Source organism: Neoarius graeffei, chromosome 9 (assembly GCF_027579695.1).
Source record: "Neoarius graeffei isolate fNeoGra1 chromosome 9, fNeoGra1.pri, whole genome shotgun sequence".
Taxonomy (NCBI): Eukaryota; Metazoa; Chordata; class Actinopteri; order Siluriformes; family Ariidae; genus Neoarius; species Neoarius graeffei.
Window position 1 is genome coordinate 78101152 of NC_083577.1, and position 23730 is coordinate 78124881.

The 23730-nt window shown below is 41.9% G+C and overlaps 1 protein-coding gene across 2 annotated transcripts in view; it reads left to right on the top strand.

The window, feature by feature from the left end:
* Positions 1 to 23730, top strand: part of si:ch211-45c16.2 (mitogen-activated protein kinase kinase kinase 13) — a 178107-nt gene that overhangs the window by 43244 nt on the left and 111133 nt on the right. For both annotated transcript variants that reach the window (XM_060930328.1, XM_060930329.1), the window contains exon 2: positions 12150 to 12244. The gene's annotated coding sequence lies outside the window, so the exon portion shown is untranslated. The remainder of the gene's footprint in view (positions 1 to 12149; positions 12245 to 23730) is intronic.

Consider the following 23730-nt stretch of genomic DNA (forward strand, 5'->3'; position numbering starts at 1 on the left):
ACAGTTTACCAGGATGCGATTTGAAATCCCTGGGGACAGACACTGCTCTTTATTTACTTGTTTCAGGGTTCATTATTTGTCAAAGTCAACGTTCATAATTAAATGTCCCATTCCTTCGATCACTTGCATTCTGATACAAGCGAGAGTGGGGGGGGGATACGCAAGTGACCAGTAGCGAACAGTTGATCTTGTTGCGTCTGAATTCTGTTCCAAATCGTAGGAACTGCTCCACGTACCAGATGTCACTTAAATTCTCTGCCTCTCAAAAGTGATCTTTTTCAAAACGTATGGAGCAGACACCAAACCGTCCTATCAGCTTGAAGGTACCTTTCTTTGTTTGTACAAATCAAACCCATTTGTTCCGCTGACTTTGGGCGATTTTATATAATGCAGGGGTTCTCAACCTTTCCTGCTTTAAGGCCCACCTATTCATACTTGTACCAATTCGGGGGCCCATTACAAAAAGATTCCCAATTATTTTGGCTCATCTATTCTCATCTCATCTCATATCTCATTATCTCTAGCCGCTTTATCCTGTTCTACAGGGTCGCAGGCAAGCTGGAGCCTATCCCAGCTGACTACGGGCGAAAGGCGGGGTACACCCTGGACAAGTCGCCAGGTCATCACAGGGCTGACACATAGACACAGACAACCATTCACACTCACATTCACACCTACGGTCAATTTAGAGTCACCAGTTAACCTAACCTGCATGTCTTTGGACTGTGGGGGAAACCGGAGCACCCGGAGGAAACCCACGCGGACACGGGGAGAACATGCAAACTCCGCACAGAAAGGCCCTCGCCGGCCACGTGGCTCGAGCCCGGACCTTCTTGCTGTGAGGCGACAGCGCTAACCACTACACCACCGTGCCGCCTGCTCATCTATTCTATTATAATATAATAATCTATTGTAAAGTGTATTAATGGGATGCAGCATCACTCCCTGTTACAGATGCAGAATTAAATAAATGCAATAAAAACAAATTTTTAGATTGTAGGTATTTTATTTAAAACTGTATGGATGTGCGGGTCATTCTCAGTCAAAAGGGATTAATGACCCAAAAGTGGAGTCTGGTCCATTAACACAAGAACTTATTGCCATGTTTGTGTACAGCAAGCAAGCAAGTTATTAAAACCAAGAAGTGGATACAGAAACCATTCAATGGGATTAGATCCTTACACGCTAACAAAGGATTTTTCCTATGAAAGAAAAATTTACGAGCTAAATTTGACATTAGTAGAATAAAGTTTGATCATGTTGTAACCATAACTAAATACAAAGCCAATAGTTATGCAGACTATTAACGTGAAGATAATTTAACCCTTAAATCTGTTGATTATCTATCTGTGTTTTATTTTTAGTCTTTTGTTTGTTATTATTTGTATCTGTACATGCACGACCCCACCAGCTCTGCTGATCAACTTATGTTTTAAATGAATTCATTCATTAGGAATTGGAAAATTATCCATCCATTGAGTTCCCTGATATATCAAACGACCTGGTGCTGCAGACATTCTACACAGATGAAAACCAGGAAGAGCATGGAGGAGGAGAACTTTTTTATATGTGGCTGGGTTAAGGATCTGGGGATCAGGACACAAGATAAATCCTGGATCGTTTTTGCCTGGGTAAACAGGAGTTTCTGGGCTTTTTGTACACGCGTCTTTTGAGAAGGCTGCTCGGGTGCTACAAATTTTAGTATTGGATGTAAACAAATGACAGCCGCTTGATTCCCAATCCTTCCAGCAGGCATCACAGATCTATATACAATGGGGCAAAAAAGTATTTAGTCAGGCACCAATTGTGCAAGTTCTCCCACTTAAAAAGATGAGAGAGGCCTGTAATTTTCATCATAGGTACACCTCAACTATGAAGACAGAATGGGGGGAAAGAATCCAGGAAATCACATTGTAGGATTTTTAATGAATTAATTGGTAAATTCCTCGGTAAAATAAGTATTTATTTGGTCACCTACAAACAAGCAAGATTTCTGGCTCTCACAGACCTGTAACTTCTTCTTTAAGAGGTTCCTCTGTCCTCCACTCGTTACCTGTATTAATGGCACCTGTTTGAACTCGTTATCAGTATAAAAGACACCTGTCCACAACCTCAAACAGTCACACTCCAAACTCCACTATGGCCAAGACCAAAGAGCTGTCAAAGCACACCAGAAACAAAATTGTAGACCTGCACCAGGCTGGGAAGACTGAATCTGCAATAGGTAAGCAGTTTGGTGTGAAGAAATCAACTGTGGGAGCAATTATTAGAAAATGGAAGACATACAAGACCACTGATAATCTCCCTCGATCTGGGGCTCCACGCAAGATCTCACCCCGTGGGGTCAAAATGATCACAAGAACGGTGAGCAAAAATCCCAGAACCACACGGGGGGACCTAGTGAATGACCTGCAGAGAGCTGGGACCAAAGTAACAAAGGCTACCATCAGTAACACACTACGCCGCCAGGGACTCAAATCCTGCAGTGCCAGACGTGTCCAGGCCCGTCTGAAGTTTGCTAGAGAGCATTTGGATGATCCAGAAGAGGATTGGGAGAATGTCATATGGTCAGATGAAACCAAAATAGAACTTTTTGGTAAAAACTCAACTTGTGTTTGGAGGAGAAAGAATGCTGAGTTGCATCCAAAGAACACCATACCTACTGTGAAGCATGGGGGTGGAAACATCATGCTTTGGGGCTGTTTTTCTGCAAAGGGACCAGGACGACTGATCCGTATAAAGGAAAGAATGTATGGGGCCATGTATCGTGAGATTTTGAGTGAAAACCTCCTTCCATCAGCAAGGGCATTGAAGATGAAACGTGGCTGGGTCTTTCAGCATGACAATGACCCCAAACACACCGCCCGGGCAACAAAGGAGTGGCTTCGTAAGAAGCATTTTAAGGTCCTGGAGTGGCCTAGCCAGTCTCCAGATCTCAACCCCATAGAAAATCTTTGGAGGGAGTTGAAAGCTGTGTTGCCCAGCGACAGCCCCAAAACATCACTGCTCTAGAGGAGATCTGCATGGAGGAATGGGCCAAAATACCAGCAACAGTGTGTGAAAACCTTGTGAAGACTTACAGAAAACGTTTGACCTCTGTCACTGCCAACAAAGGGTATATAACAAAGCATTGAGATGAACTTTTGTTATTGACCAAATACTTATTTTCCACCATAATTTGCAAATAAATTCTTTAAAAATCAGACAATGTGATTTTCTGGATTTTTTTTCTCATTTTGTCTCTCATAGTTGAGGTACACCTGTGATGAAAATTACAGGCCTCTCTCATCTTTTTAAGTGGGAGAACTTGCACAATTAGTGACTGACTAAATACTTTTTTGCCCCACTGTAATTTATCCACAAATGTATTTATTTATATCTCGCGCGCTCTCTCTATGCGTGTGCATGGGCATGTTCATCATAATTTACCCGCAAATGTATTTATTCCACTTGAAAAGTGTTCGGCAAACCAGCTACCGGATTTGGGACCCTATGATATCCTATTTGGCTTCAAACTTGAAAAAAATTCACAGCCCACTAGATGGCCCAGCGGTTGAGAAACACTGATATAATGGATCGAAATCCCCCCCCCGCCATTTATTTATGTATTTATTTATTTAATTGCCTAAAGTTGAACAACCTTGAATGACACACCTTTTAAGAGGCATGCTTTTGGTTTTAATTTTGTTTTGGGATAAAAATATTGTTAACGTGCTCCAGTCTGCAAAGCAGACGAAGCCAGGAATGCAGCGAACTTTCAAGCGTTGCGCGTGTGACGTGACTTGCTTTGAATTAACAATAACTTGCCAAAAACGCATTCGTGTAATGGCGGACTCAAAGAACCAAACTTTACCGGCAAACTAGAACATTAGAACATGTTCTCGGTCTTGTATTAAAATACAATTTAGACAGTAAACTATTTAACATGTCTAATTTTATAAGGTATAATCTCAAGGGGTGATGTCATTTTCGGAAGACCAACACTTTAAGAACCATTTGAGCTTTAAAAAAAAAAGGGCGGGGGGTGTTTTTTAAAACTGTAGATGTTAAATATAGGACAAAATGCAAAGCTAAAAATATGACTTGGACAGAACCGCAGCTTTCACACACATCACTTCTTGCAAGTCTTTTCCAAATGCAGTTCAAGTAACGTCAAGTAACATTTGTTACAAGATCAGATCAGACACCTCACCCCAATGATATTCGAGCCACTGTGGGTTCCCCCACACTGTTGACCCCGCTTGTATACCAAAACTGATCCTAGGTATTGATATCTATCTATCTATCTATCTATCTATCTATCTATCTATCTATCTATCTATCTATCTATCTATCTCAAAAAATTTGAATTCCATGAAAAAGTTCCTTTTTTTCATAATTTAATTCAAAAAGGTAAACTTTCATATATTCTATATTCATTACATGTAAAGTGAAATATTTAAAGCCTTTTTTGTTTTAATTTTGATGATTATGGCTTATAGCTCATGAAAATCAGAAATCCAGTATCTCAAATTATTAGAATATTCCCCAAGATCAATCAAAAAAAGGATTTACAATACAGAAATGTCCAACTTCTGAAAAGTATATTCATTTATACACTCAATACTTGGTTGGGGCTCCTTTACCATGAATTACTGTATCAATGCAGTGTGGCATGGAGGTGATCAGTCTGTGGCACTGCTGAGGTGTTATTGAAGCCCAGGTTGCTTTGATAGTGGCCTTCAGCATATCTGTATTTTTGGGTCGGGTGTTTCTCATCTTCCTCTTGACAATACCCCATAGATTCTCTGTGGGGTTCAGGTCAGGCAAGTTGGCTGGCCAATCAAACACAGTAATATCATGGTCAGCTAACCATTTGGTAGTAGTTTTGGCACTGTGGGTAGGTGCTAAGTCCTGCTGGAAAATGAAATCAGCATCTCCAAAAAGCTCGTCAGCAGATGGAAGCATGAAGTGCTCTAAAATCTCCTGGTAGATGGCTGTGTTGACTCTGGACTTGATAAAACACAGTGGACCGACACCAGCAGATGACATGGCACCCCAAATCATCACAGACTGTGGAAACTTCACACTGGGCTTCAAACACCTTGGATTCTGTGCCTCTCCACTCTTCCTCCAGACTCTAGAACCGTGATTTCCAAATGAAATGCAAAATGTACTTTCATCTGAAAAGAGGACTTTGGACCACTGAGCAACAGTCCATTTCTTTCTCTCCTTAGCCCAGATAAGACACTTCTGACATTGTCTCTGGCTCAGGAGTAGCTTGATATTAGGAATGCAAAAGTTGTATCCCCTTTCTTGAAGATGTCTGTTCGTGATGGGTCTTGATACACTGACACCAGCCTCAGTCCACTCCTTGTGAAGCTCTCCCAAGTTCTTGAATCGACTTTTCTTGACAATCCTCTCAAGACTGCGGCCGTCCCTGTTGCTTGCGCACCTTTTCCAGCCACCCTTTTCAGCAATGACCTTTTGTGGCTTACCCTCCTTGTGGAGGGCATCAGTGATCATCTTCTGGACAACAGTCAAGTCAGCAGTCTTCCCCATGATTGTGGTTGTGTGTACTGAAGTAGACCGAGAGATACACTGTGTTCATACTGTTTTACTCAAACTCGAAATGAAATATTCTAATATTTTGAGATGGGTTTTTTGTTTTTCTACTGTATGCCATACTAATTAAAATAGAAAAATGCTTGAAACATTTTAGTTTGTGTAATGAGTCTATAATATATAACACTTTCACTTTTCTTAAATAACTGATGGAAAATATTGAACTTTTTCACAATATTCTAATTTTTTGAGATGCACTAGTGTGTATTATCTCTATCTATCTATCTATCTATCTATCTATCTATCTATCTATGGATCTATCTATGGATCTATCTATGGCATGCCGATCAGGAAATTAATCTTTGAATATATGGAATGAAACTTCGAATATATGGAATGAAACTTTGTATTCTGCCCCCACTCCCATAGCTCAGCAGATAGACAACAGGTCCCAAGAAAAACTCTGACTCAGAGGAGAGTATTAGAGTATATTGAGAATCTCTGTAAAACTTAACAAACAAAATTTACAAATTAGTTTTATATACAGAAAATATCGTTATGCAAATATGCGTTAGCTTCCGGCTAATGTTAATGGCAAAATTAATGTATATGCTAATGCTAACATTCGCCGCGCTCGCACAAGCATAGATTTAGGCCCTGTCCACACGGCAACGGATTCAGGTGAATCTGATAAAATTGTTTATCGTTTCGGTCTGGCGTCCACACGGCACCGGCGTTTTGGGTGCCCCAAAACGAAATCCTTTGAGAACGGGTTCCAGAGTGGAAAGATCTGGCAACGGCACCGTTGCGAAGTCGTCTGGATGAGTAGAATGGATTTGTTTACGATGACGTCACAACCACATGTGCTTCACGCCGGGTAGAAGTGTAACGAACTTGATGCGAGTTGTCAACAAATCCTATAACTTGGTTCATGAAACGCGCTTACAAAATATTTTCACTGTGAATATTTATTGTGTAATGGTGCAAAGTGAGAGAGAGAGAGTTAGGGCAGAGTCAATCCCGCCAGCAAAAATCGGGGGGAAAAAAAGGAGCGATCTCACCTCTTCAGATGTTGGTTTAAGTCCTACAATACATTCCTCAAAAAGGGCGTAGAAGAACAAATTAATCCATCAACGTGTAGCATTCAATTTATTCCGGACCATTAAAGACGCCGCCTTCCGCGTAGAATCATACGTCATCCTCGCCGCCATATTGGATGGGGCAAAGCGGAGAATAAAGATGCCTCATTCATGTGCTGCGTTTAACTGTACCAACAGGTTTACCGTCCAAACGAGATCACATGGGATTACCTTTCACAGGTGAGACTGGAAAAATACTTTTAATTGTATTTGGTCATTATAATGTAATTTTACGAACAGATTTTTCTGACTGTGGCTAATATGAAGTCTCGCGCATAATAGTTTGTGCATGCATCCTTACTACTTCTATTATTCTGGTGTCTCCATGGGACCGTCTTACAGCGCACCTAGAGGTGTGGCATGTGTATTGCATCGTTTTCAGCAAGCGTTGCGTTGCCATATGGACCTGATATTTTACTGATCCGTTGCCCATGTGGACGCTATATATATATATATATATATATATATATATATATATATATATTTTTTTTTTAAATCTCGTTGTCGTGTGGATGTTGCCTTAGACTTAGACAGACTTTAATGATCCACGAGGGAAATGGCTTTGTCACCGTAGCTTCGTTGCACATAAAAGAAGTAAACACTAATAAAACCACAAGCATTCGCCAGTGTTAACAATGTCTTTATTGTTTAAAATAGCTGCAACCAAATCCCGAGCTGGCTGACTCATTTTTGCTGCAGGACGGCGGCAGTGCCTTCATGACGTCAGCCAAGTTTCATTCCATCTCTTCGGGGTTTCATTCCATCTCTTTGGGGTTTCATTCCATCTCTTCGGGGATTCGTTCCATCTCTTCGGGGATTCGTTCCATATATTCGGGGTTTCGTTCTATATATTCGGGGTTTCGTTCCATATGTTCAAAAATTAATTTCCTGAACAGCATGCCATAATGTATGTGTGTGTGTGTGTGTGTGTGTCTGATCTACCTTATAGCGTCCAGGTGGCATATTTATTTGCTTATCTGAGATTCTTTGCTCATCCGTGCTGAATGAATACAGCAGCTGGTGAATTATAACTACCAGACTTCTTCTTGGTTATTAAAATTCCTCATTCAACAGCTTCTAACTATGCATTTTATTAGCATGTCATTAAAGTAATTAGCCATTTATTCAACACGATGCCTATTTTTTATTTTTTTAAATCCCCTGATTTATGAATCAGAAGTCTCATGAAATGAGACTTCTGATTCATAAATTTCATATTGATCATATTCAGGACAATCCTCAGTATCCATATGAAATGTTAATTAGAAGTCTGAAAATGCTGGTTTCATGACTAGGTCCCATAAAACTGAGCACGAGGTGTAGGTTTTAGCCAATCCACTTTCATTTACAATTCCTCATTAATCACACAGACAGCAGCAGTCATGTGTGAAATGACTTTATTTTATTGTGATGGAGTATTGCATTGTTCATGTGGGAGAGAACAGGGAGCGCACACTTCTTCAACCCCTTAGGGTGTGGCCCGGGGAGTCACTGATTAGACATGGTGCTTGCCTCATTTTAAGCGGAGCCCCCCCCCCGGGCGCACACGCGCGCACCCCAGAGGTTTGTGTCAGGCTTGAGCAGCTGTTCAGTAGCCCCGTCCTGCAGTAAAGCAATCGCTCACATCTCCTGTTCAAAACGCACTCGCCAATCGAAACTAGACTGCCTTCATATCTACTGCGTTCATCTGTTTGCTTTTCTGCCTGCTAGGTTAAAGGTTCAGTAAATAACACTTTTGCGTGGGCCTTGTAAAGCATGCTGCTGCCAGCGCCCTGCACACGTCTGAGCACATTTCACAGTGGTATCGTTGGTGTCTTTGTTGCATCTCTGATTAATGCCCTCCTTGCCCGGTCTGAGAGTTTTGGTGAGCGGGGCCTTCTCTTGTCAGGTTTGTAGTGGTGCCATATTCTTTCCATTTTGCTATAATGGATTTAATGGCGCTCCGTGGGATATTCAAAGTTTGGGGTATTTTTTTATAACCCAACCCTGATCTATACCTACGTCTCCACAACTTTGTCTCTGACATGTTTGGAGGCTCCTTGGTTTTCATGTTGCTTGCTTGGTAGTGTTGCAGAGTCAGGCTCCTTCCAGAACAGGTTGATTTTTTTTTTTTTACAGACATCATGTGACACTTTGATTGCACACAGGCAGATCTTAATCCAGGCAGATTCTACCATAACAGAGGCCAGTTAAGTCCCATCTCCTTAAATTGCTGAATTGATTATTTTGATCATTCTGTTACGTTTTTCTAGTAGCATTTGGGGTCTTGGACATTCACAGTAAATTTTAGGACGGTAGTCCTGGTAACTAATTAATAAAAGCCTGACATGACAGACATGCTAAATGACAATAGAAACACATCGGTTTCTATCATCAAAATCTGACAGACAAACTAACGTCTACCATCATATTCCAACAGACACTCATAGCAACAAAACGGTTTCTTACATTATTAATCTGACAAATTTAGTAATAATATTAAATACCTCATCACTAGAACCAAATAATAAAATGAAATATTGAAATAAAGAGAATTTATTTTCAAAATTGAAATATCAACAATAATTGTCAGAACAGTGACGATAGACACGACTGTGTCTCTTTCACGGGGAAATAACACATTGAAATGGCCTGTCGGCTGAAAGGGTCGCAAGTGGCTCCGATTTATCTCAACTTACGATAGTTTTCCTCCAGAAAACTTTAAATATGAATGCACAAATATATTCTCAATGTTTCTATCGTCAAAAATTTCTATCGTCAGGATAGCTGACTGAAAATCTTACCTCGATTTATTTGATGAAATCTAGCTGTCAGAACTCCAAGTCTTACCCGGAAGTAAATGTCTGCTGTCACAAAAATCATGCGCAGTAGAATTTCCTCTTTGCATCAGTCAACATGTGCGTGGCGAGGGCTTGAATTTTGCTATCGTCAGGCGCATTTGACTGACAGACTGACAATAGCATTTTTTAAAAATAACTGTGGGCTTCTCGTCGTGAACGAAATAGTTTTTTCGCTGTTAATCTATTTCAACTCTATCTGTTGACACCCAAAAATGATAAAGCCTGCTTCCACACGATAACTACCAAAGATCCATAACGGCCGAGTCTATCGTCAGGTCATCTGACAGAAATTCACTGACGATAGCAACAGGGATAATGAAAGTGATTTTTAAAATGGGAGTTATGTCTGTCAGATATGTCAAAGAAATAGAACTTTATTCTTTAAAAATCTTTTATTGATATACTCAGTGTATTTTTAAATTATGTGCTGTTTTAGAAGACCAAATACCATATTTTCAATCTTGAAAATATTACCTCACTGAAAAAAGGACAAGAAAAATTTCTTATTTTGTGGGCAAGTGGTTAATGGATCCAGTTACGGTAGAATCTGCCTCAAACTAATTATGTGAGTTATGAAGTGAACTGGTTGGACCAGCTCTTATTTAGGGGTTTCATATGAAAGGGGGTGAATACTTATGCACACTCCAGATTTTCCAGCTTAATTATTGTTTGTGTCACAATAAAACAATTTTCACCTTTAAAGCTGTAGGCATGTTGTGTAAATCAAATGGTGCCAACCCTTCAAAATCCATTTTAATTTCATGTTGTAATGCAACAAAACAGGACAAACACCAAGAGGGATGAATACTTTTTCACGACACTGTACTTTTGCGAACTAAGCACATGATGGAATGTGCTGTTGTAGGAAAATAATCAGCCGTAAAGTGATCGATGGAGCCTGATTTTGAAGTGAAGTTCCTTTTCCCACTCCAAAGTGTTTTGTTTTCCTTTCTTCCCCATTTAACAGCATGTTCAGAAGTGTTTTATTCCACTTACACCACAGCAATTTGGCAACGTTTATGTATTAAATAATGACGCGTGCGTTTTAATCCATTTATAGTTGCTTGATGCTATTTAATGCTGGAACAGGCATTCCTTCACCAGCATCTCTCATTATTATCCCCCGCTGGCCAAAAGGCCTGAAGGAGGATTATATCATGGTGATTTTCTGTCTGTCCGTCCCGGGAAGGGTGCTCGCCTTCTGAAATCAACTCTCAATTTTTGGAGTAATTTCATGAAACTTGGCAGGATTCTTTGTTCTATGTCGCTAATACACATATTGTAATTTTGTTTAATTTGGTCACATTTTACCAGAGTTACAGCCCTTGATTTAACAAAAATTATAATTTGACAATTCCATGAGTGTGTTTTTCCTTCTGAAATCGACTCCTCTCACAATTTGTGGAGGAATTTCACCAAACTTGGCGAAAGGCTTTGTTATATGACGGTTATACACATGTTGAAATTTCGTTTAATTTGGGCAAATTTTCCCAGAGTTATGCCCTTGATTATTAACAAACTTGTACTTTGGCAATTTCATCAAGGCTTGCTTGCGTTCTGAAATCAACTTCCCTCACAATTTTTATCCCCTGCTGGCCGAAAGACCCGAAGGGGGATTATGGTCCTGGTGATGTCCGTCTGTCCATCCTTGGAAGGGTGCTCACCTTCTGAAATCAACTCCTCTCACAATTTGTGGAGGAATTTCACGAAACTTGGCAGGATTCTTTGTTCTATGTCGCTAATACACACATTGTAATTTTGTTTAATTTGGTCACATTTTACCAGAGTTACAGCCCTTGATTTAACAAAAATTATAATTTGACAATTCCATGAGTGTGTTTTTTCCTTCTGAAATCAACTCCTCTCACACTTTGTGGAGGAATTTCACGAAACTTGACAGGATTCTTTGTTATATGTCAGTATTGTAATTTCGTATAATTCAGTCACAATTTGCCAAAGTTATTGCACAGTTGCCAGCGGGAGATATTGTGCTCTCGGAGCACTCTTATTCTCTCTTGAAGACAAATAAGACAAAGAATAAACGCAGCTGGTCGTGTTCCAGAGAAACCGTCTCATGCAGGAACGCTTGGTGTTGCCAAGTGCTGACACTGGAGACTCCTTCCATAAATACATTTCTTCCAGAATGTTTTGCCATATCAATGATCGTTTTTATTATCTGTGGTTTTCTTTAAATAACACATTTTTTTTTCAAAACATTATTATTTCAAGTCCCTGTGAAAGTGTCGCTATAGAAAACACAGAACAGAACAAGCACATTAATATAAAACTTAAACACCTTCTTAGGGACTTGATAGCACTGTGGTATAATCTATGTTAACGCCTATTGTTGCTTATAATCCGTGGAATCTCCCTCTTCTCTTGTCTTTGTACTTTGTTCTTGTTGCTGGAGAATCTGAGTCTATATTTAGATCTGGGCTTTCCCTGCTTTACGGCTCGGTACTGTACAAAACACTAACTCATTGTTGATCCAAGACACAAACTCGCCTCTTACGCTTTACAATCAACACACAGATTACAGAAACAACCTTTCCCTTTTTATTCCTCCGATTGTAATTTCTGGTGTGTGTGTGTGTGTGTGTGTGTGTGTGTGTGTGTGTGTTTGCAGGTGAAGTGGAAAGTGCCGAGAGCTGAGAAGAAGCACTTTGAATCTGAGCTTTCTTCAGATGTAAATCTAAGACATGCTCTCCAGCCTCAGCACAGGTAAATGTCTTCACTACTTTGTCGCCATTCTGGAGAAAATCACAGTGAAAACCGGCAGCAGTCACTCCTTTGAAGTCTGTCAGCTTTCATATGCGATCGAGGAGAAATGAAGTGCACTTCGGGCATGTGCTCCTGTGCGTTTCCTCAGAGGAAGACGAATCATAAATTCATGAGCTCGCCCACCGAGGAAGTGAAAGCTCCAGTCTCGTACTTTGTTTGCTGGGAATCCGGGCTTAAAAAATGGCCGCAGACATAACGTAATGAGGCAGAGCCAGCTAATTGAGCGCATTAACCCTTTCACCACTGCGTAACTTCATATACAGACTGCTATATACACTATATAACTTTTATATAAAGAAATTCCATTAAAGGGGTACCAAATATAATATACAGTTGCTGATGTGACAAAGTAACGTATTCTTAAGTATTCTATCAAATTTATATACTAGAAAACAACGAAATATCTTGGTAATTGTAAATATAATATTAGTCGGTACGCTAAACGGCACAAGAGTCGCCATTTTTAAAAGACCGTGACGTCAGCCCTACCCACTGCACTAGGAGAGAAGCGTGTAATCATGGCGTCGGGCGCATCAAGTGAAAGCGACAGCTCTGTCGAATCATATGAAGAGATCCCGCAAGACACACTGCAAGCAGGCTATGGCTTAGAAGGGTACCAGTTTGAATCTAGGAGAGGTACTCTCGACTCCGGTGATGACGAAAGAAGAGAAGAAAGCTTGAACTCGCTTGGTGTTTTTCAGCGGAAACGAGTGAAAAGACACGTCTGGAGGATCGTTATGCTTTCCGTCGGTCCTGTTATTACACCCGAAAGCAACACACCGTGGCATTGTGTAGCCGATCACTTGCAATTCATCCTACTTTCCGATTCACACGTGCCAGTCCCAACCTCAATGAGCCAACACAACTGGGCACATACATACGTCATGAGTGTTACGCAGAGAAAATGAACGTGCATTCTGATTGGATAAAATTAATATCATGGCGGGCTGTTCAAACTGCGGAAATAGTTTGCTCGAGCTACTTTCAAAACACTATAACTTTCCAACCTTAGAACAAAAAACTTTTGTAAGTCTTGAATAAGGTTCGTTAATGTGTGTTTTATTGTTATATTTACTCTATATATTGCCCTCTGTTCCCCTTTAAGTAACTGTGATTTTTAAATTCAATATAAACCAGTAAACAATTTTAAAAGAAAATATAATGAACCATAGTGACACATTTGGTACTGTTGGAAACTAGAGGAATTCTGCTTCGAGAATATGTGACTCTTATGACGACAAACTGTGAATACAGGTAAATTCACATTTTATCCACTAATAGTGTGTGTGTGTGTGTGTGTGTGTGTGTGTGTTAGTTATATGCTACTGAGAACCAAATGTCCCCACAAGGATTGTACACTCTGACAGTTTTGACCTTGTGTGGACATTCGGATGGTCCCCACAAGGAAATTGCTGGTTTTTTTTTTTTTTTGCTTTTTAAAACAAATTTTTAAAAAATCCAAAAACGTTCCTTTTCATTACTGACACGGGCGCAGATAGAGGGTGGGACGGGTGGGATTCGTCCCACCCAGATTTAAATTCACCTCGTTCGGTCCCCCCCACTTATAGGGAGGAAAAAACGTCTATGCTGTCTTTCTTTGCATAAGGCAAACCTCACGGAAAAATCAAAAGACCTAATTACCATTCTGTTTATTGAGGTGCACAGCAGTACATACATAGTTGCAACAACTCACATAAAACAGAACAAAGACTGATATTCGGTTGGTTGAGCTGCGCAGACTGCACAGGTTGCGAGCTCGAGCTTGGTTGCTATGGTTACCCACAACAAGTTTGACAGGCATATCGGGGACAGCTCCTCCTAGTTCAGGACCCCAACACGGCATGATGAAGGGTACCAAACCGAAAAGGCAGAAAACGACTGCATCGTTTTTTCAAAAAACAACGACTGTCAGTAAACTGTGCCTTACTTTATCATATCACCTTGCAATGTTTTGATAGTCTGTTCAAAGTAATGTCGTAGTGAAGGTAAAATTGTACGGAGTAGAGATGCCTTTCTGGTAGCCTCCTTCTTTCGGTGGTAGCCTGTAGATACAGTGCTCAGAAGGCAGTTTTAATGTTTAATCTGGCGTTCCCTGCCATAATTTCAGTGAGCATATTGTTTCATAAGGAAACTTTGCGAAGAGTTGTTGACTGACTGCCGCTCACGCAACACACAGGCATAGTTAGAAAGTCAGGATGCACTGGTTTACAATTTTGATGTTTTTTTTTTTTGTTGTTTTTTTTGTCTTAGCTGAGTAATGTCGCCGCCCTGAGGGCATCAGAGTATAGACCCCTTCGCAGTAAACGTCATTCATACGTAAGCGAAAATTGCCCACGCAGCCTGGACCCAAAAAAGACTCAGAAATGCCTAGTTGTTGTGTTGCCGGGTGTCAGAATCGTAGCAGTGATGGGGTTAAAATGTTCAGAATTCCAGCAGGATCTCACCCATTCCAAAAAAAAATCGCCGACATCTATGGCTACAAGCCATCAAACGTGTAGACTGGGATGAAAGCACCATCAAAAATGAGCGGGTTTGCAGCGCCCACTTCATCACAGGTAAGATCAGGCTATTTATTAAATCTTTCTTTTTTATTCTTTCTAGTCTTCGTTTATTGATGTAGCAAAATACTTTGGTAACGTTTGTCTGATTAGCTGGGTCATAGTTACACAGTGTAATGGATATTGTTAGCATGTTAACTTAGCTTTGCATGCAGTTTTGTTTGTAGGAGAGGTCTCGCTTGACTCAAGCAGTCCAGATTTTGTGCCATCGTTATCTGTGTATGCCGAAAATCACAATTTTAAAGCAAGGATGGAAAGGTAAAATTGTGTGCCCTCAATCTAAATGCCAACTTACGTTGACTGCTCTAACCTAGCTCCCGCCCCGTTCAGTTTCATTTCTGCTCTCTGCCTCTCGCTTTTTACGCAGCTCTGATTTCTCTTAGCTGCGCTCTTTACACTATCATTCCTTTCATGCCATTACCTCCTGCAAATTGCTGTTTAGTGTTGGTATTTGCTGTTGTAGCTAAAGCCGCATTGCCATCACATCACTGGCATAATTTGATTAAAACAAAATGAATATGAATGTCCCATTGTTAATCAAGTTGTACATGCCCGCACATAACATAATCATATGCGTGTAAAGACTTGTAGGCACGAAGTTTTTCGTGGGTGTACACTGAAGTCTTGTCAATAAGGTACGAGTATATATCTGGCCATTGTATACCAGGGAACTTACTAACATCGTCCGTCCACTCTTTAATTAAATACGGATCCGGTAGGCGATGTCCACTTGTTAGAGTTAACTTATTTATGTAGCATTCTCGATCTTGTAACGACAATTGTTTGGCATAATCTGACAGCTCATAATGCCGGTCTATGGGCAGCGCCATTGTTTCTGAGTCCAGGCTGCGCGCGCATCCTGGCAACGGTCGGTTTGTTGACATACATGCGAAGGGGTCTATATTCCTCGCACAACACATGGTGGGGGTGGGGTTGGTTTGCTGGCAGCTTTGTCCCCCCCAGTTCAAAAAACGTATCTGCACCCGTGATTACTGAGGTTAGGTTTAGGTGCAGGCACAGCATTAATTAGCTGCAATAATGGTCAATGGAAGGTCCTCACAAGGATAGTGAAGTGTGTGTGTGTGTGTGTGTGTGTGTGTGTGTGTGTGTGTGTGTGTTTATATACTACTGAGGACCAAATGTCCCCACAAGGATAGTGAAGTGTGTGTGTGTGTGTGTGTTTATATACTACTGAGGACCAAATGTCCCCACAAGGATAGTACAATCTGATAATTTTGACCTTGTGGGACATTTGGATGGTCCCCACAAGGGAATTGCTGGGGGGGCTTTTTTCATTTATTTATTTTTTTTTTAAATTAAGAAAAAAAAAATCCAAAAATTTTTCCTTTTCATTACTGAGGTTAGGTTTAGCTGTAGGCATGGCATTAATTAACTGCAATAATAATTTTCAATAGAAGGTAGGTCCTCACAAGGATAGTAAGGGGGGTGTGTGTGTGTGTGTGTGTGTGTGTGTGTGTGTGTGTGTGTGTGTGTGAGTGAAGACACTTGTAGATTTAAACAATAAAACGGTGCAACTGGTAAGGAAGTGGTTTGGCCTTAATACGCACTCAACTAGAGACGTCATCTTTCAGTCACGAAAGGATGGTGGTCTGGGTATTGCGAATGTTGAGTGGGTATACACGGCCACGAGAACCAGCCACTTCCTGAACATGTTACATAATAGCGACCTGACCGTGAGAGAGATGGCTCGTGCATCTCTTGTACAACATCTTAACAGGCGCAAAGTTCCAGTCACCAGGGAGGGTGAAGAGCAGTTTTTGGGGTTTCAAATTAAAAGCAGTGGCAAACTAAACATCAAAGCTGCGGGATTCGGGGTGAGATCTGATTGGCTTGATCTAAATGATTTATGTAATCATATGGGATAAAACCTGAAGTGGGCGAGACCAGACAGCGCACCAGTGGCGCTTCAAAACGTTGTAATAGACCCGCTCACCTACCCCCGCGTCACTTACAAACTCCACGACACACATTACAAGAGCTACCAATTGAAAGCGCGAGAGCAGCCATACTCAAAATTTGGCGATCTCAGAGTGCAGAACATCGGACAGGCCTCAGGCTACAAGGGAAACTGGCGTGTTTACCATACGCAAATCACTCCCTGTCTCATACTATATACTAGGGCTGCACGATTATGGAAAAAATGATAATCACGATTATCTTGATCAAAATTGTAATCACGATTATTAATCACGATTATTCTTGATGTTAGGGAAATCACTTAAATTTTATTTCACTATATTCAAACAAACAATATGAACAGCTTTCAGTGCAGAATGAAATTTAAAAGACAAATTCTGATTTCCAAATGACAAATAAATGAAATTTATCCAAGAAATTACCAAAGGATGAAGGAACTGAAAACTCAGTTGCAACAATTACACAGCATTATACTGAGGCCTACAAGTTTTTAGCGAGAAAGACCAGCCTATCAACATGCTCTGGCTTTAAACATGAGCGAAGACAGGTCACAGCATTGCCTCCAGTGCTAAATACGCTCAATCTGTTACCTACTCTCACGCTATCGCCCCTTGAAGAAGATACCGCCAGTGTTGCCAGACACTGCTGACGTTTTCCAGCCCAAAATATGTTCAAATCCACCAAAATGCACTTAAAACCGCCCAATCTGGCAACACTGGATACCGCTGCACTGAAGCTCTGCGCACTTGGCTTGCTTGCTTATTTAGGCGGAGTAATGAAACCTGACATGCGTCGGTTCGCCCCCTAATGGTTTGGCGGAGTACTGGTCAAAAAGTGCTTGATCAGATATGCAGCAGAGCTCGCATTTTAAATGGAAATAAATCGCGATTTTCATTTAATTTAATCGTGGCAGCCAAAATCGCGATTTTCGATTACATTCGATTAATTGTGCAGCCCTACTATATACTCCAACACCTCAGTCGGTGAGGATATCCTCATTTTTACCATCAAAGCCCGTCTTCAAGTGCTACCAACTAAATCTAATCTGGCCATCTGGTATCCATCTAGACATCCACATTGCATTCTCCATCTTGCTGCCCATCATAATGAGACAGTTGCACACATTCTAAATGGATGCAACTTTTATAAAGGTCTCTATATAGCACGGCATGACAGGTTGGTGGACCTGGTAACAAAAGACATCAAAGAGGTGCACGGACTTTCAATAAAAATCCATAATCACTGTGCAGTAAAAATGGACTGGTTTAGCGCTAATCATGAAGACACCCCCTTTAGTAACATTCCAAACACCCCTGACATCACCATTATACCGTAGATGCTGACAATAAGAGTGTTATTTTTGTGGAAATAGGTTGTTGTTTTGACTTGTACATGGACACTTGTTACCACTCCAAGCTTTTAAAATACCAGCCATTTTTGGATACAGTCATAAACCAGGGCTATTGAGGTTTTTCACCCACGTGACCAAGTCATGTGATGCATCGTTAGGCTGCCATTTTGGACGTCACAGCTCGAATCAGTTTGAATGCGAGGAAGGCGACAAACGAAAAACATAAAAGAAAAAGGAGCGAGATGCAGAAAACACCTTCACTATCCAGCGACGTAGGGCATTTACAGGGCGAGCAGAGGGAGAGGTATTTGCAAAAATTGAGGTTAGCAGGCTTAGAGAACGACGTTTACCTGCTTCCACCAGGATTGTTCACTGACGTACGGAAGTACACGAAGCCCTCGTCTTTACCTGACTTCGGCCCACATGATCTGTATACCTATGTCGTTAAAAACCCATCGCCATACACAGGTATTGATCTGAAAGCGTATAAGAGTTTGGATGCCTACAAATATTTTGTGTCAGGCTGGGTAACATGCCTACATCAGTGGGTCGTCCCTGGAGCCGGTGGTCGCCATCTTATTACAGCTAAGGTTTGTTCACATTTTCATTTACTTTCGGTCCTCAGGATAAACAAAATGTTATTAAATGTCATTGAAATAACTTCTTAGTCTGTTGAGACATGGCCCGTTATAAATTTGCTGTTACCAGGCAATGACCAAGAACTGTATTATTAGGGTCGGTGTCTGTGTTGTAGCAGTGTACTAGCAGCTAGGTGTTAGCACTAGCTAATGTCAACAACAGTAGCTAGTATGTTACTGTAGCAATGTTTACGTTCAGTCATTTGGATGACCGTTAAAACCTTTCAGTCTCAAGTTTTTCCTTTACTGTATTTACTAGTTTACTATAATTATGATCCGGCAGCTATTTACACCGGATCCAGTGTAAATAGCTGCCGGAGCACGCTCCGGCTTGCTCCCCCTCAAATTAAGCAGCGCGCTCCGGTTTGCTCCCGGAGTGCTCCGGGAGCAAGCCGGAGCGCGCTGCTTAATTTGAGGGGGAGCAAGCCGGAGCACGCTCCGGAACCTCAGCCGGAGCACTCCGGGAGCAAACCAGAGCGCGCTGCTTAATTTGAGGGGGAGCAAGCCGGAGTGCGCTCCGGAACCTCGGCCGGAGCACTCCGGGAGCAAGCCAGAGTGTGCTGCTTAATTTGAGGGGGAGCAAGCCGGAGCACGCTGCTTAATTTGAGGGGGAGCAAGCCGGAGCGCGCTCCGGAACCTCGGCCGGAGCACTCCGGGAGCAAGCCAGAGCGTGCTGCTTAATTTGAGGGGGAGCAAGCCGGAGCGCGCTGCTTAATTTGAGGGGGAGCAAGCCGGAGCGCGCTGCTTAATTTGAGGGGGAGCAAGCCGGAGCGCGCTGCTTAATTTGAGGGGGAGCAAGCCGGAGCACGCTCCGGAACCTCGGCCGGAGCACTCCGGGAGCAAGCCAGAGCGTGCTGCTTAATTTGAGGGGGAGCAAGCCGGAGCGCGCTGCTTAATTTGAGGGGGAGCAAGCCGGAGCGCGCTGCTTAATTTGAGGGGGAGCAAGCTGGAGCGCGCTGCTTAATTTGAGGGGGAGCAAGCCGGAGCGCGCTCCGGCAGCTATTTACACTGGATCTGGTGTCTGTAACACGTTTTTTTTTTCAAGCTGGTTCTCCCTCTCTGTCTGCAGCGTTAGTATGTAGCTTGACCTTCAAAATGGCGGACACCGGGGCGTCACGTGACCCTGTGACCTCAGGTGAAAAACCTCAATAGGCGTAAACTTGTTGTTCTAGTGTTCGGCAGCCTGGGACATAGATTTGCCCTGCGTGGGCTGCAATTCTGTGGACTGAATGACAGTTCAAAAAAAAAAAACTTGCCAAGTATCGTTCAATCTCTGCCATAATAGGCAGCATATCAATCTGGAGAAGGAGATGCCATGTGTACCCTTAACCATGCCTATTTTTACATGTTTACCCCTAACTATCAATACAGTGTAATGTATAGACCCCTTCGCATGTTTGTAAACAAACCGACCGTTGCCAGGATGCGCGCGCAGCCTGGACCCAGAAACAATGGCGCTGCCCATAGACCGGCATTATGAGCTGTCAGATTATGCCAAACAATTGTCGTTACAAGATCGAGAATGCTACATAAATAAGTTAACTCTAACAAGTGGACATCGCCTACCGGATCCGCATTTAATTAAAGAGTGGACGGACGATGTTAGTAAGTTCCCTGGTATACAATGGCCAGATATATACTCGTACCTTATTGACAAGACTTCAGTGTACACCCACGAAAAACTTCGTGCCTACAAGTCTTTAGACGCATATGATTGTTATGTGCGGGCATGTACAACTTGATTAACAATGGGACATTCATATTCATTTTGTTTTAATCAAATTATGCCAGTGATGTGATGGCAATGTGGCTTTAGCTACAACAGCAAATACCAACACTAAACAGCAATTTGCAGGAGGTAATGGCATGAAAGGAATGATAGTGTAAAGAGTGCAGCTAAGAGAAATCAGAGCTGCGTAAAAAGCGAGAGGCAGAGAGCAGAAATGAAACTGAACGGGGCGGGAGCGAGGTTAGAGCAGTCAACGCAAGTTGGCATTTAGAGTGAGGGCACACAATTTTACCTTTCCATCCTTGCTTTAAAATTGTGATTTTCGGCAGACACAAATAATGATGGCACAAAATCTGGACTGCTTGAGTCAAGCGAGACCTCTCCTACAAACAAAACTGCATGCAAAGCTAAGTTAACATGCTAACAATATCCATTACATTGTGTAACTATGACCCAGCTAATCAGACAAACGTTACCAAAGTATTTTGCTATATCAATAAACGAAGACTAGAAAGAATAAAAAAGAAAGATTTAATAAATAGCCTGATCTTACCTGTGATGAAGTGGGCGCTGCAAACCCGCTCATTTTTGGTAGTGCTTTCATCCCAGTCTACACGTTTGATGGCTTGTAGCCATAGACGTCGGCGATCGATTTTTTTTTTTTTTTTTTTGGAATGGGTGAGATCCTGCTGGAATCCTGAACATTTTAACCCCATCACTGCTACGATTCTGGCACCCGGCAACACAACAACTAGGCATTTCTGAGGTTTTTTTGGGTCCAGGCTGTGCACGCAATTTCCGCTTTCGTATGAATGACATTTACTGCGAAGGGGTCTATTGTATGGGACACTTTGTGATTGGCCTGTCCTAGTTAATGCATAGCAATGGATAGCACATGACATTTTGTGATTGACCTGTTCTTACTAATCCTAAGAAATTACTTCCATCAGTATTTGGATCTGTAATAAGAAATTTCCTTGTGTTTCGATCCAAATAAAAGTATTAAAATGTGTGTGGTCAATACCAAGACTGAAACCTTGAGCATCTACCGAGACCGATCCCCATCCCTTCTTTCTTTAAAAACTTTTCAGCTTCACAATGCTTCTTTTTAACTGAAGCACCTCACTGTTAAACGTTTTCATCCACATGTGAACATATTAAACTGTGAATATGCCTGATTAAAAAAAAAATTAAAAACAGTCGAACTTTTAATACGGAAACATTTCCAGTTCCATTTTTTTTTTTCAATTTTTGCTATTTGTTGCAGGTTTAGATATCTGATCCACCTTTTCTTTTGTTTTGAGCTTTTTTTTTTTTTTTTCTACCCTCCCCTTAATTTTTTTTAAGGGGCATTCAATGTCATTAAATGAGATCCAGCATAGAAGTAGTGGAGACTGGCATTGCACGATGGTGCTGACAGCAGTATTGGAATAAAAGTCGAAACTTTGGAAGCTTATTAAGAGACTAAGGCTACGTTCACACTGCAGGCTGAAGTGACTCAAATCCGATCTTTTCGCCCATATGTGACCTGTATCTGATCTTTTATTGACAATATGAACGACACAGATCCGATTTTTTTCAAATCCGACCCAGGCCGTTTGGATATGTGGTCCTAATTCCGATTCCTATCCGCTCTTTTCATATGCGACTTCAGTCTGAACCGCCAGGTCGCATTCATCCGACTTACACGTCATCAACAAGCCACAAACGTCACTATTCTGCGCTGAAGTAGGCGGCGGGTCTCTCAAAAAAAGTTACAACAACATGGCGCATAATCACGGGCGCAGATAGAGGGTGGGACTCGTCCCAGCCAGATTTAAATTCACCTCGTTCGGTCCCCCCCACTTATAGGGAGGAAAAAACGTCTATGCTGTCTTTCTTTGTATAAGGCAAACCTCACGGAAAAATCAAAAGACTAATTACCATTCGGTTTATTGAGGTGCACAGCAGTGTATACATAGTTGCAAGAACTCACATAAAACAAAGACTGATATTCGGTTGGTTGAGCTGCGCAGACTGCACAGGTTGCGAGCTCGAGCTTGGTTGCTATGGTAACCCACAACAAGTTTGACAGGCATATTGGGGTTGGTTTGCTGGCAGCTTTGTCCCCCCCAGTTCAAAAAACGTATCTGCGTCCCTGCGCATGACATCAATGCAAGGGATGCTTCGGGCTGTGAAAGTTCTGAATCTTCTCAATGGAAGGACGCAGAGGTTAGGGAGCTGATCTCCATTTGGGGGGATGCAGCTATTCAAGCTAGATTGGATGGGTCATACCGCAACCGGGCGGTTTTACTTCCGTAAACACTGGCCATGCTCACTGCGTGTGACGTCGTCGTATCCTGCAATGCGCATGCGGAACACTTTTAGGTCGCTTTTTGTTCATACTGAGGATCACATACAAGTCGCATATATTTGTTAATGTGAACGACCTCACAAAGAAATTGGATTTCACAAAAAAATCGGAATTGAGCATTAAGCCTTGCAGTGTGAACGTAGCGTAAAAGACTAACACTACGTTCAGACTGAAACGACCCATATCCGATTTGTTGTGAAATCCGATTTTTTTGTTAGGCCGTTCACATTACCAATTAAATGAGACTTGTATGCGATCTCCAATATGAACGGAAAACTACCCAAAAGTGTCCTGCATGCGCAAATTGACACGTAATAAGGACATCGTGTGCTGTGTGTGTGAGTGAGAGTGTCTGTGTGAGAGAGAGAGTGTATGTGAGTGAGTGGGGCCATGGCAGCAACCTTCGTTGAAAGATTGATTGATTGAAGTGCGCATGTTCTCTACATAAACACTGTCTAGTGCAGACATCCCAAGTCTCCCGGAAGTTCCGGGAGTCTCCCGCATATTGATAGCGGCTCCCTGATGCCCACAAATTGGAGAAAATCTCCCGGAATCTAGAGCAAGTGAGCAAGCGCGTGCACGCGAAACATTAATGTCTGCATCGCGCATATGACGGAGTGCGCGAGGGAGCGCGAGAGAGACTGTGTGTGCGCCTGTTCATGTAGCGCATTATGTCATTGTTGTTGTTTTCCACCAAAGAGGCGGGATTTGCCAATGCAGAATAGTGACGTTTGTCCCTTGTTGATGACGTGTAGGTCGCATGAATGCGACCTGTCCGGTCAGACTGCAGTCGCATGTGAAAATAACGGATATGCATCGGAATTAGGACCACATATCCAAGCGGCCGGGGTCGCATGTG